Source organism: Molossus molossus, unplaced genomic scaffold, assembly GCF_014108415.1.
Source record: "Molossus molossus isolate mMolMol1 unplaced genomic scaffold, mMolMol1.p scaffold_m16_p_19, whole genome shotgun sequence".
NCBI lineage: Eukaryota > Metazoa > Chordata > Mammalia > Chiroptera > Molossidae > Molossus > Molossus molossus.
In genome coordinates, this window is record NW_023425354.1 from 32,825,161 (window position 1) to 32,835,353 (window position 10,193).

General features: G+C 49.9%; 1 long non-coding RNA gene across 3 annotated transcripts; it reads right to left on the reverse strand.

Moving 5' to 3' along the window:
* Positions 1 to 1,096: 1,096 nt before the first annotated feature.
* LOC118634618 lies at positions 1,097 to 9,480 on the reverse strand. Of its 3 annotated transcripts, XR_004960382.1 has the most exons (4): positions 9,102 to 9,480; positions 7,104 to 7,321; positions 3,027 to 3,161; positions 1,097 to 1,290 (listed from the first exon to the last, which is right to left on the reverse strand). It is a non-coding gene; the product is annotated as an uncharacterized LOC118634618 (long non-coding RNA). The 3 variants fall into 3 exon arrangements; XR_004960383.1 differs by lacking the exons at positions 7,104 to 7,321; positions 9,102 to 9,480 and adding an exon at positions 4,322 to 4,366; XR_004960381.1 differs by lacking the exons at positions 7,104 to 7,321; positions 9,102 to 9,480 and adding an exon at positions 3,673 to 3,778.
* Positions 9,481 to 10,193: the final 713 nt, after the last annotated feature.

A 10,193-nucleotide genomic window follows, 5' to 3' on the forward strand; every position in this document is an offset into this window, starting at 1 on the left:
TTGCCTTCTCAGAAGGTTCTGTGTTCTCTGGGCTTCTGAGTCTTTACATGTGTGGTTCCTTGTCCTGAGACAGCCTTCTTTTCCCTGTCTGCTGGTTTGATTCCAGCTCCCGGGCTCAGCTCTTGAATCCCTGACTCTGTGAAGCCTCCCTCGCCCCATATGCCACCCCCACCGCCAGCCCTGGCAGACTGGGATGGCTCAGGCCAAGCCCATCTGCATTGGCACCTTCCTGTGCTCTCCTGGGATGGTCCAGGGCCTTGTCTTTGTCCTCTACAAACTCTGAACCCTGAACAGGGAACATCGCTCAGTCCTTTAAACCTGGCCCACAGCTCTGTCTGTAGTTAACAGTTCATATGTGTTTGTTGATTTTGAATGGAATCAATCATAAATTGGTCCCTTACCCCACAGCTGAAAGCATCGATGAGACAATATTTGAGAGGCAATAAAAGGGACACACACGGTAACGGTATTATTTAATTCTAACCATTTTTCCCAAGCCAAGAAATAAACCCTGGGCCTCCTTCAGTCTTTTAACTGGGGGCCTCATGCTCTCAAACCAACCTGTTTCCTTGATTCTTGACTTTCGCTCACCCCCACATCCAGCCCCGAAGGCTCATTCTATCGGCTGCACCTCCAGGTTCCATCCCCTTCTCTCCATCGCCAGTCTCTCCCTGGGCCCACCATTTCCCTCCTCCATCACCCCAGAGCCTCCCGCCTGGCCTTCTGGCGTCACTCAGACCCCGTACAATGCAAGTGCCACCCAGAACTCAGAGTGGACTTTTAGAAACATAAATCGGAAAACACCACTCCCCGTAAGAAATCCTTCATGACTCCCCCACATGTGGAGTAACACCCATCCCCTACCCTGAGTTACTCCTACTGCTCATCCCCTCCCGCTGGTCTCTCCCCACCCTACCTAGGTGCCCCTTCCCATCTCCCCCAGCTGGCTCCTTCTCACTGTTCAGGTCTCAGATCAAGTGTTGCCCCGAAAAACGCTTTTTTTTGAGCCCCCATTTTTGAGAGATAACCCCCAGCCACTCTGTCACAGAAAAATCAGGGTGGGCTGTGTGTGAGAGAAAACTCAAAGTCTTAGTGGCTTAAGCAAGACCAAAGTTTATTTCTCTTTGATGTAGAAGTCTGGAGGTAGCAGGTCCCAGGCTGGTAATGGTACTCTGTAGTGTCAGGGACTCTACCCAGGTACCTTCTACATTGTGGCATCGTTAGCAGGTGGCTTTCTCTTCATGGTCCAATATGGCTGCTTCAGCTTCAGCCATCACCTCTGCATTCCAGCTGTCAGAGAGGAGAAGGGGTTAAAGAAAGATGTGCCCTCTCGCTTTAAGAATATTTCTCAGAGGTTGTTTCTGCGTATATCTTATTAGGCAGGGCTTAGTCACGTGGCTACACTTAGCTTCAAAGGAGCCTGGGAAATGAAGTCTTTATTCTGGGAAGTCATGTGTCCGGAGTTCTAGTACCCAGGAAGAAAAGAAGAGTGGAAATGAGAGGACACCCGGCAAGCTTAGCCAGAATCGTATCACCTGCTAAATTCTCTTCTTTTTCCTACCAGCTGGTAGTTTTCTATTAATTATTTCTGTTATTATCTCTCTCCGCTGGAACATAAACTCCATGAGGGCAAGTTCTTTGTTAGTCTTGTCCATCACTGTATCTCCAGAGCCTTCCACAGTGCCTGCCACAAAGTAGGCTTTGAATTTTTACTGAATGAAGGATTGAATGATCCCTCGCAATAATTATTTGAGGGAAGCATTCTCATTCCTAATTACAGATAGGGAAAATGAGGCCAGAGAGGTTGAGTAACTCGCCTAAGGTCACACAGTAGGCAATAGAGCCAATATTTGATCCTTGTTCTCTGTGACGCCAATGCTCTTTCAACTCTTTTCACCTCACATGCTGGATCCTCTGATCTCTCAGCTCCTATGTGGATCAAGTTAGAAGCCAGGAAACTATCACCTGGAGTCACTACCATTTTCTTGGGAAATTCCATCCCAAGTTCTCACTTATGTCATGCCTTTAGCTTCTAATGGGATCAACACAAAAAATGGTTGTGTTGGACAAGTTTCTGTAACCTTTCTGCAAACCACTAGGCAAGGAAGTTACATAGAATCCATGAAATAAACCCCTCCTGGAATTAAGCACTAGTCTGGAACTTCAGATGAACCGATAAGTTTCTTTGATTCAGACACGGGAGGACTGACTCATCAGGTTTTCCTTTTTACCTTCCCTGCTGGGAAATTTAGAGTTTGAATCAAGTGCCCAGAGGCAGCCCCAACCTCTGGAGAAGCGCTCTAGTGGATAGAATGTGTGTGATTTGGAACCAGGGAGCCCGAACTTGAGTTTCAGCCAATGCTCTGTGAGCAAGACATACCAACTTCCCTGAACCTTAGACCCATGGTCATAAACCCAAGGCGGTTAGAAGGATTAAATGAGCTAATACACGGGAAAACTCTCTAGCCTTTATCATGTACATTAAGAGGGAACACTCAGCTAGCCAAGGCTAAGCTGCAGCTTCTCAGGCCCCAGGAATTCTACAATGTGAGAATGAAGTAGTCAGGGAAGGCTTCAAGGAGGAGGCATCCTGAAAGACAGGTGGAATCCTCTGGTGTAGAGCATTTAACAGTATTATCCAGGTCCCCTGCAGTGTTAATCCCTGAGGTCACTTCCAGTTTCCAACTCAGCCTGCCCTTCCCCCATCTTTCCACCCTTTTTGTTACTATCTCATCCATCACTAATCCCACTGTCTAGCGGCTTGCTGTCTCCAGGGAGTGAAGTACAGCCCACGGGTGGAGAGAGCAGCTCTGGGACGGCTCACAGGTCTCCAGAGATGGCAGGGTTTCAAAATGAGGAAGAGTGTAGCCTTGGCAGGAGCGCCAGCCCAGGGCAGGAGGCTGAAATCTAGGCTTCATCTCTTCCCCATTAACTAGCAACCTCTGACCCTCTGCTCCTTCATCCATACAAAAAGACTTAATCACATGGCACAAGACCACCCGCAAGAAGGTAAACTGTCTACTTACAGGCTGTTCTTGGTTAGTCCTCACAACACTGGAAGAAAGGGGGACACAGTGCATGATGTAACGTCCCAGACGTCAGGCAGCTCAGAAGCAGGGGCACTGGAACGGGACTCACATGCAAGCAGCCAGGGGAGAAGCCTGGGATGGGGGCAGGGAGGAAAAACCTTCAAGGAAATGGCTCTTCCTGGTCAGTGACAGTTGGAGGTCAAACTCGCCTGAAAGAACCAGGCACACTTGGGACTCAGCTGGGGCCTGGGGAGGGTGGGGGAGCTGCAGCAGACCGGAAAGCGGCAGCCTACTCGACTGCCAGGGGCCCGGGCATGGGATGGACAGGCGGGGACAGTCCCACGCTCCCCACTCCTCACCGCCCTGGATGCAGGCCTACCGGGGGTGCTCTCCACCTACGAGGACCTGTGGGGAGGGCAGAGAACCCTGTGGGGAGAGGTGAACCCTGGTGGGTGGGGCCATGCAGGGAGAGGACCCACACCCGGGGCCTCTGTGTGTGTTGTGAGAGGTCCCATGCCCCACTGTTGGTAGGGCGGGTAGGGGGCCATCTCTTAGGCCAGGAGCCCACTGACTCTGCACTCCCTCCCCCACCCCCAGCTGCTCCAGGCAGCCTCAGGGTAAAGTCCAAATTCCTCCTCCTGACCTGGTTTCTGCCAACCCCTAGTCCTGGCCTCCAGGCTTGTGAATTTGATCCTAGGTCCTGCCCTACTGATTCCTAGTGTCCCTGATCTCCCTTCACATGGTTAAATGTTTAAAATTGAGCCCAGTCCCTTCTCTAGTCCAGCCACCTCCCTCCCAGTTGACTTGCCACCCAGCATGGACAGCAATGCTCCTCTCCTATTCCTTCCCCGCCCCCCTTCCCTCGCCTCCTCCACCACCATATCCCTCCCCTCCGGAGGGTCCCTCTGTGACCCGCCACCCTCTGCTTTCAGGGTGGGGCTGCACCCAGCAGGAGCTCAGAACTAGGTGTAGCGGGGTTGACCTTGGATTATCCAAGCTGTCATCCACCCACTGGGAAGCTGGCTGTGTCCCTTCCTTCTTTTCCTTGCCTGACCCTTTGAACCATGGAGCAAGCTTTTTTGCTGGGGGCTCAGAGTGGGGTCAGCCCCAGGCAGTAGCCCTCTGGGCTCAGAGGGCCCTGCTGCTGGAGCATGGTAGCAGCATAGGCTGTCTATACTGTCTGTAGGTGCCCTCTGGACCCCTGGGCCATGGGCCCTGTGTGAGAGGAACCCCAGCATTAAGGGGGGATCTCCCCCAGCCACCTTCTCCAGTGCACTTTATTTAAAACCAACCAAGTGCTCCCCAGCCCATGTGGCTCAATGGTTGAGCGTCCACCCATGATGCACCAAGAGGTCGCCAGTTGGATTCCTGGTCAGGGCACATGCCCAGGTTGTGGGCCCAGTCCTCAGCGGGGGGCCAATCAATGTTCGCTGTCATCGATGTTTCTATCTCTCTCTCCTTCTCCTTTCCTCTCTCTCTAAAATCAATAAAGAGAAAAAAAGTTAAAAAAAAGAATTTAAAACCAAGTGCTGATAAAATGTGAATCACTGCAGCTGTGATTCCACATCAAACCTTAACAGTAATACAACAGACCCTTGAAAAATGTGGGGTTAGGGGTTCTGAGCCCCTGCACAGTCAGAAATTCTTGTATAACTTTTGACTCCCCAAAACTGAACTATGGATGTCCCTCAGTATCCACAGGGATTGGTTCCAGGACCCTCGCAGATACCAAGATTTGTGGATGCTCAAGGCTCTTACATAAAACAATGTAGAACAATGCATACAGTCAGCCCTCCGCATCCACATTCCCAGCTGGGGATCCAAAATACAGTTTCCCACAGTGGGTTGAATCCGTGGATGCAAATCCAGGGATACCGATGACTGGATGGCCGAATGTATATTCATTGGAAAAAATCCATGTATAAGTGGGCCTGCACAGCTCGAACCCGTGTTGTTCAAGGGTTAACTGTAATTGACCGGAGCACTGCACTCCCTGGGCTGGGCCTGGGCAGGTGTGAAAGGGGGAGAAGGAGCCCTAGCTGGTTTGGCTCAGTGGTTAGAGCGTCGGCCTGAGGTCCAGAGAGACCCGGGTTCGGTTCCCGCTAAGGGCATGTACCTCGGTTGCAGTTTGTCTCTGGCCCTGATTGGTCATGCGGGTGGCAGCCACTTGATGTGTCCCTTTCACGTCGATGTTTCTCTCTCCCTCCCACTCTATCTGAACAAAAAAGGAAAAATGTCCTAGAGTGAGGATGAAAAAACAAAAAAAAGTGGGGGGGGAGAAGGAGAGGTCAAGGGATGATCCTCAGGAATTTGAGCCTCATGTGTCTGTGTGGCAAGACAGCTGTTGGTGTGCCTGAGGGGGAGAGGAAGGATGGGGATGATCCCCTTCCCTCTGTCTAGTCCTTGGCTTGTCTCTCACATGCATCTCGGGGATTTCTCTCTGACCCTTCCTCAGGGCAGGTGGGTCTCCCTGTAAGTCTGGGCCTCCCCTGACATCCCATTCCTCCTGAAGGAGGGTACAGATGGTTCCCCCAGAAAAGGGCCAGGCCTGACTTCAGGGCTAGGGAACAGTTCCATCCCTTCTTGGTTCCTCCTATCTGCTGAGCCAGATGTTTGGGGCTTCTGCCTGGCAGCTGATGGCAAGGTCTGTCTCAGGGCTTGGGCCCATGGGCGTGCCCCCCACTGTGTGTGTGTGTGTGTGTGTGTGTGTGTGTGTGTGTGAGAGAGAGAGAGAGAGAGAGAGAGAGAGAGAGAAAGAGAGGTGGTTAGGCCAATGGCTTTGGAGTCAAACCAACTGGGTCTGGCCTCTTACTGGCTGAGTGACCTTGAGTAAGTTCCCTGATGTCTTTAAAGTCGCAGATTCTTCATCCATAACATCCAGCCTCCACGAGAGGTCATGCCGGTAGAATGAGCTATTGTACAGAAAGCCCTTAGCACAGCTCCAGGCATGTAGTAAAGTTTGGTAAACAGTAGCCATTGCCACTGTTAGGAGAAAACCCCAATCAGCACAGGGGTCTCTTGAGGGGTCCTCCATATGCTGGACCTTGAGGCCCAAAGGCCTGGCTGATGGGGAAGGGAAGAAGCAAGCCCCCTGGGTCTCCAAGCCCCTGATTCTAGTTTCCCCTCCTTTACGGGCTGCCCCAATCAGGGGACCTTGAGCTGCCCACACCCGATCCTAGCAGGAAAGTTGAGCTCTGAGGAGACCTCTATCCCTCCCGTGTGCCTCTGCTCCCTGTAGGGAACACGGACCAGACTCAGCTCAGTAACTTAGCTGTCTCTCCAAGAGCCTGGGGGAGGGCAGGGCGTCCCCAGGCCCAGGCTCCCCACACTACTACTCCCTGTTTCTTTTTTAATAGACCCTGGTGCAGCCCATCAGGACCTGGAGCCTCAGCTCTGCCCCAGCACTAGTTAATTTCAATGCCTGGCCAGTGGTGCAGAAGGGGCCCTGGGCAGGGTGGGGTAGGGAGTAGGGAGTGGTTTCTGCAGGGCCCAGGCTCCTATCTCAGGATCCAGTCTTGTCAGCTGGGAGACTTGGGAAGAGACAACACTACCCATCTTGCCTTGAAGGAAAAAAGTACTGGGTCTGCTATCTTTAGGATAATTGGAGGAAATGGGGTTTCCTAAGGCTCAACTTTGAGAAGATGAGGGAGTTAGTTCATTTATTCATTCAGGTAGGTCCACAACACTTATTTTGCACCTACTAATGTGTCAGGCAGGCATTGTGCTGGGTGTTTGGGGATACAGAAGCCTGAAAACCAGGCTGAGGGGCCTGGGAGACTCCAAGTCTGGGAGAGAGTAGACACAGGAGTTCTGGGACTATGCAGAGAAAGGCAGCAGCCCACGACCCGTGGGAACCTCCCATGCACCAAGTCACACGTCATTTTGGCCAGTAAACCCCAGATTAAGCAGGGATTCCCTCCCGTGATTTAGCAAAAAGGTAAACAGATGCCCTCAAAGCACTGTAGCAGGTGTGTCCATGAAAAATTGAGCCGGCAGCTTGGTGGTTCCTGCTGTCCCTTCTCCATCTTAGTTGGAAAGGCCTAGAGGGCAGATGCCAAGAAGGACCGCCAGTACCTGTAATATACAGGCATCGTCATCCTGCTTCGTCCGCACAGCAAACCTCCAACCTTGCATGGCCCCACCACGCGCGTCTTCTCACACCCGGGATTCTACGCTGGGCGACACTGCTTGGATCAAACGTGGCGCTTTGGGAAATCGTGTTCTTATTTCCGAATGGAAACAACTCCATTCAGAGGAAATACGATTCCCAGGGTGACAGCAGCTTCTGTGTCCTGGGGTAACAAGAAAACTTTCAAAGATGTCAGGGGCAGTGCTCCTGTCTTTCTGTCCGGCAGGACAGTCTGAGCATCAGGAAGAGGAGGACAACTGAGCACACCTGAAATAAGACAGGTGTGAAAAGCAGCAGGGAGACACAGCAGGATGTCCAGAGGGTCAAGAGTGCTCTGACCATGGACAGGCCTCCCATGAGAAGTGGTTGTCCTTGCGTCCAAGGGGACTGAAAATGAAGGCAAAAATTAGCAAGGACACAAGAGATACCTTGACATGGTGGCTTTAAGTTCTCTGTCCTCATTGCAAAGAAGCCTCAGTTTGCCTGGTAACCAGACATAATACGTTTGGAAATAATTCTATTTGAGTATGTTTTGCGAATTGTTTAAGGTATTTATTTATTTATTTATTTATTTATTTATTTATTTATTTTTATCCTCACCCGAGGACATTTTTCCACTTTTTGTTGAGATAGAGTGGGAGGGAGAGAGAGGAAGAGAGAGAGAGAGAGAAACATCGATGTGAAAGGGACACATCGAGTGGCTGCCACCCACACGACCAACCAGGGCCGGGGACAAACTGCAACCGAGGTACGTGCCCTTAGCGGGAGCCGACGCTCCAACCGCTGAGCCAAACCGGCCAGGGCTGTTTAAGGTGTTTAAAGTATTCAGAAAAATCAGCCATGATTTCATTACAGTGTGTAACTGTAGTACAGTCTTCATAGCCCAGGTGATTAAGTTCAACACTTATCAACTGTGTGACCTTGGGCAAGGTACTTCACCTCTCTGGGCTTCAGTCTCCTTAGATGCAAAGTGGGAGCCAGGTGATAAGAACAGTAACTTCCTCCTGGGGCTGTTGTGAGGACCAGTGAAGTAAGGTTCATCAAACAGGGTTCAGTGCAGAATAAGCGCACTATTGAGTGTTTCCTATTTTTATTGTCATTATTTTGGTAATTCACGTTTGAAATGTTTGGAAAAGTTTAATTTGTCAATTTCCTAAGGGTTAACTTTTACTTGGGTGAATATTAGAGACATGTTGATTGTTTAAAATGATGTCAATTAGCCCAGCCGGTGTGGCTCAGTGGTTGAGCATCGACCCGTGCACCAGGAGGTCACCAGTTGGATTCCCAGTCAGGGCACATGCCCAGATTGTGGGCCAAATCCCCAGTGGGGGGGCATGCAGGAGGCAACCAATTGATGTTCTCTTTCATCGATGTTTCTATCTCTCTTTCTCCCTCTCCCCCCTTTCACTCTCTCTAAAATCAATAAAAATATATATATATATATATTTTTTAAAAAAAGCCCTGGCCGGTATGGTTCAGCGTTTAGAGCATCGGCCTACGGTCCAGAGAGACCCGGGTTCGGTTCCTGCTAAGGGCACGTACCTTGGTTGCAGCTTGTCCCTGGCCCTGGTTGGGTTGTGCAGGAGGCAGCCACTCAATGTGTCCCTTTCACGTCGATGTTTCTCTCTCTCTCTCTTCCTCTCTTTCCCTCCCACTCTATCTGAACAAAAAATGGAAAAATGTCCTCGGGTGAGGATAAAATAATAATTATAGTAATAATAATAAAATAAAATAATATCAATTATTCAATAGATTCAGAAGGTTAATAAACTGAACATGAAACCAAGTTCAGGTAGCAGTAGAGGATTTCTCCCCATCAGTGAAGACCCCTGGACTTTGAAAATTTTAATTAATAACCTCTTCTCCCCCAGCTCCTGTAAACTTGTCTGTAGTGACACCACCCGTCCTCCAGGGGGCCCAGGCTGTTCAGTGCGACTCCCTACCTCTCTTGAGCACTGCGCCCCCACCACACCACACATAACTTCCAGTCTTCCTCCTTCAGTCTTTTCAAACCCTCTCTCCCTCTGCTTGCTCCTTTCCCATAGCTCAGATGAGCACTAACCTACCCCATTAAAATAAGCAGTGTTCCCTAAACCTTAGAGCGATTGCCCTGTTCTCCTCACAGCTCAACTCTTCAGTGAGTGGTACTCTCCTTTTTCTCACCTATCCTTCCCTCCTCTGCTCAAGACAGCCCAGCTTTCCCCCATCTCCCCTTTCCACTAATAACCTATTAGTTGCCAAATCTATTGGACACTCCCCAGGTCCTCAGCTGGATTCCTCTCTTGCATTTGACACAAGCAGCCTCTCCCTTCTTGGAAATGTCTGCTCTCAGTTCCCCTCCTATCTTTCTGATGGTTTCTTCTCTATCTTCTTGGCTGACTCATCTTTCTCCTATCGCCTCCCCGCATGTCAGTGCTCCCCTAAGTTTGTCTTTTCTGAGCTATCTTCTCCCTCTACTCTTGTAACTTGGCCCTTTTCCAAGGTGCTCTGTGTCGGCCAATGACACTTCAGTCCACCCGCTGCTCAAGCCATAAACCTGGTAGTGACTGAAAAACTTCCACCTTATCTGGCCAATCACCAAGGAGCCCTCCATTCACCTCCCTGTAACTGAGGACCTTTCTAAAGGCCAAATCAGAGCCTGTCACTTCTTGCTAATATTCGAATGCTAATATTCTAATTCCATAGCTCTAATTTTGAGTTTCATTCTTTCTCTTCATTCCCTCCACTTATATACTAAACTAGTAGTAAATAAGTATATCATGTAGTTCATGTATGATTTGCACAGGACATGGCACACAGTAGGTGCTCAATAAATGTTGAATGTGAATACTAAAAGGTAAAAGTAAGAAGATGAGGAAATATATACCATGCAGTTCCCAATGGCCAAAGCAAAGTGGAATACTAAAGAAAAGAGAGTTATGTAGAGAAAGAGCTTTAGAAATATGTATCAGAGTGTCCTTGAGACTTTTATTTAATACTAAGGCACGTGTCAGGCTGGTGTGGCTCAGTGGTTGAGCTTTGACCCCCCCAAAAAA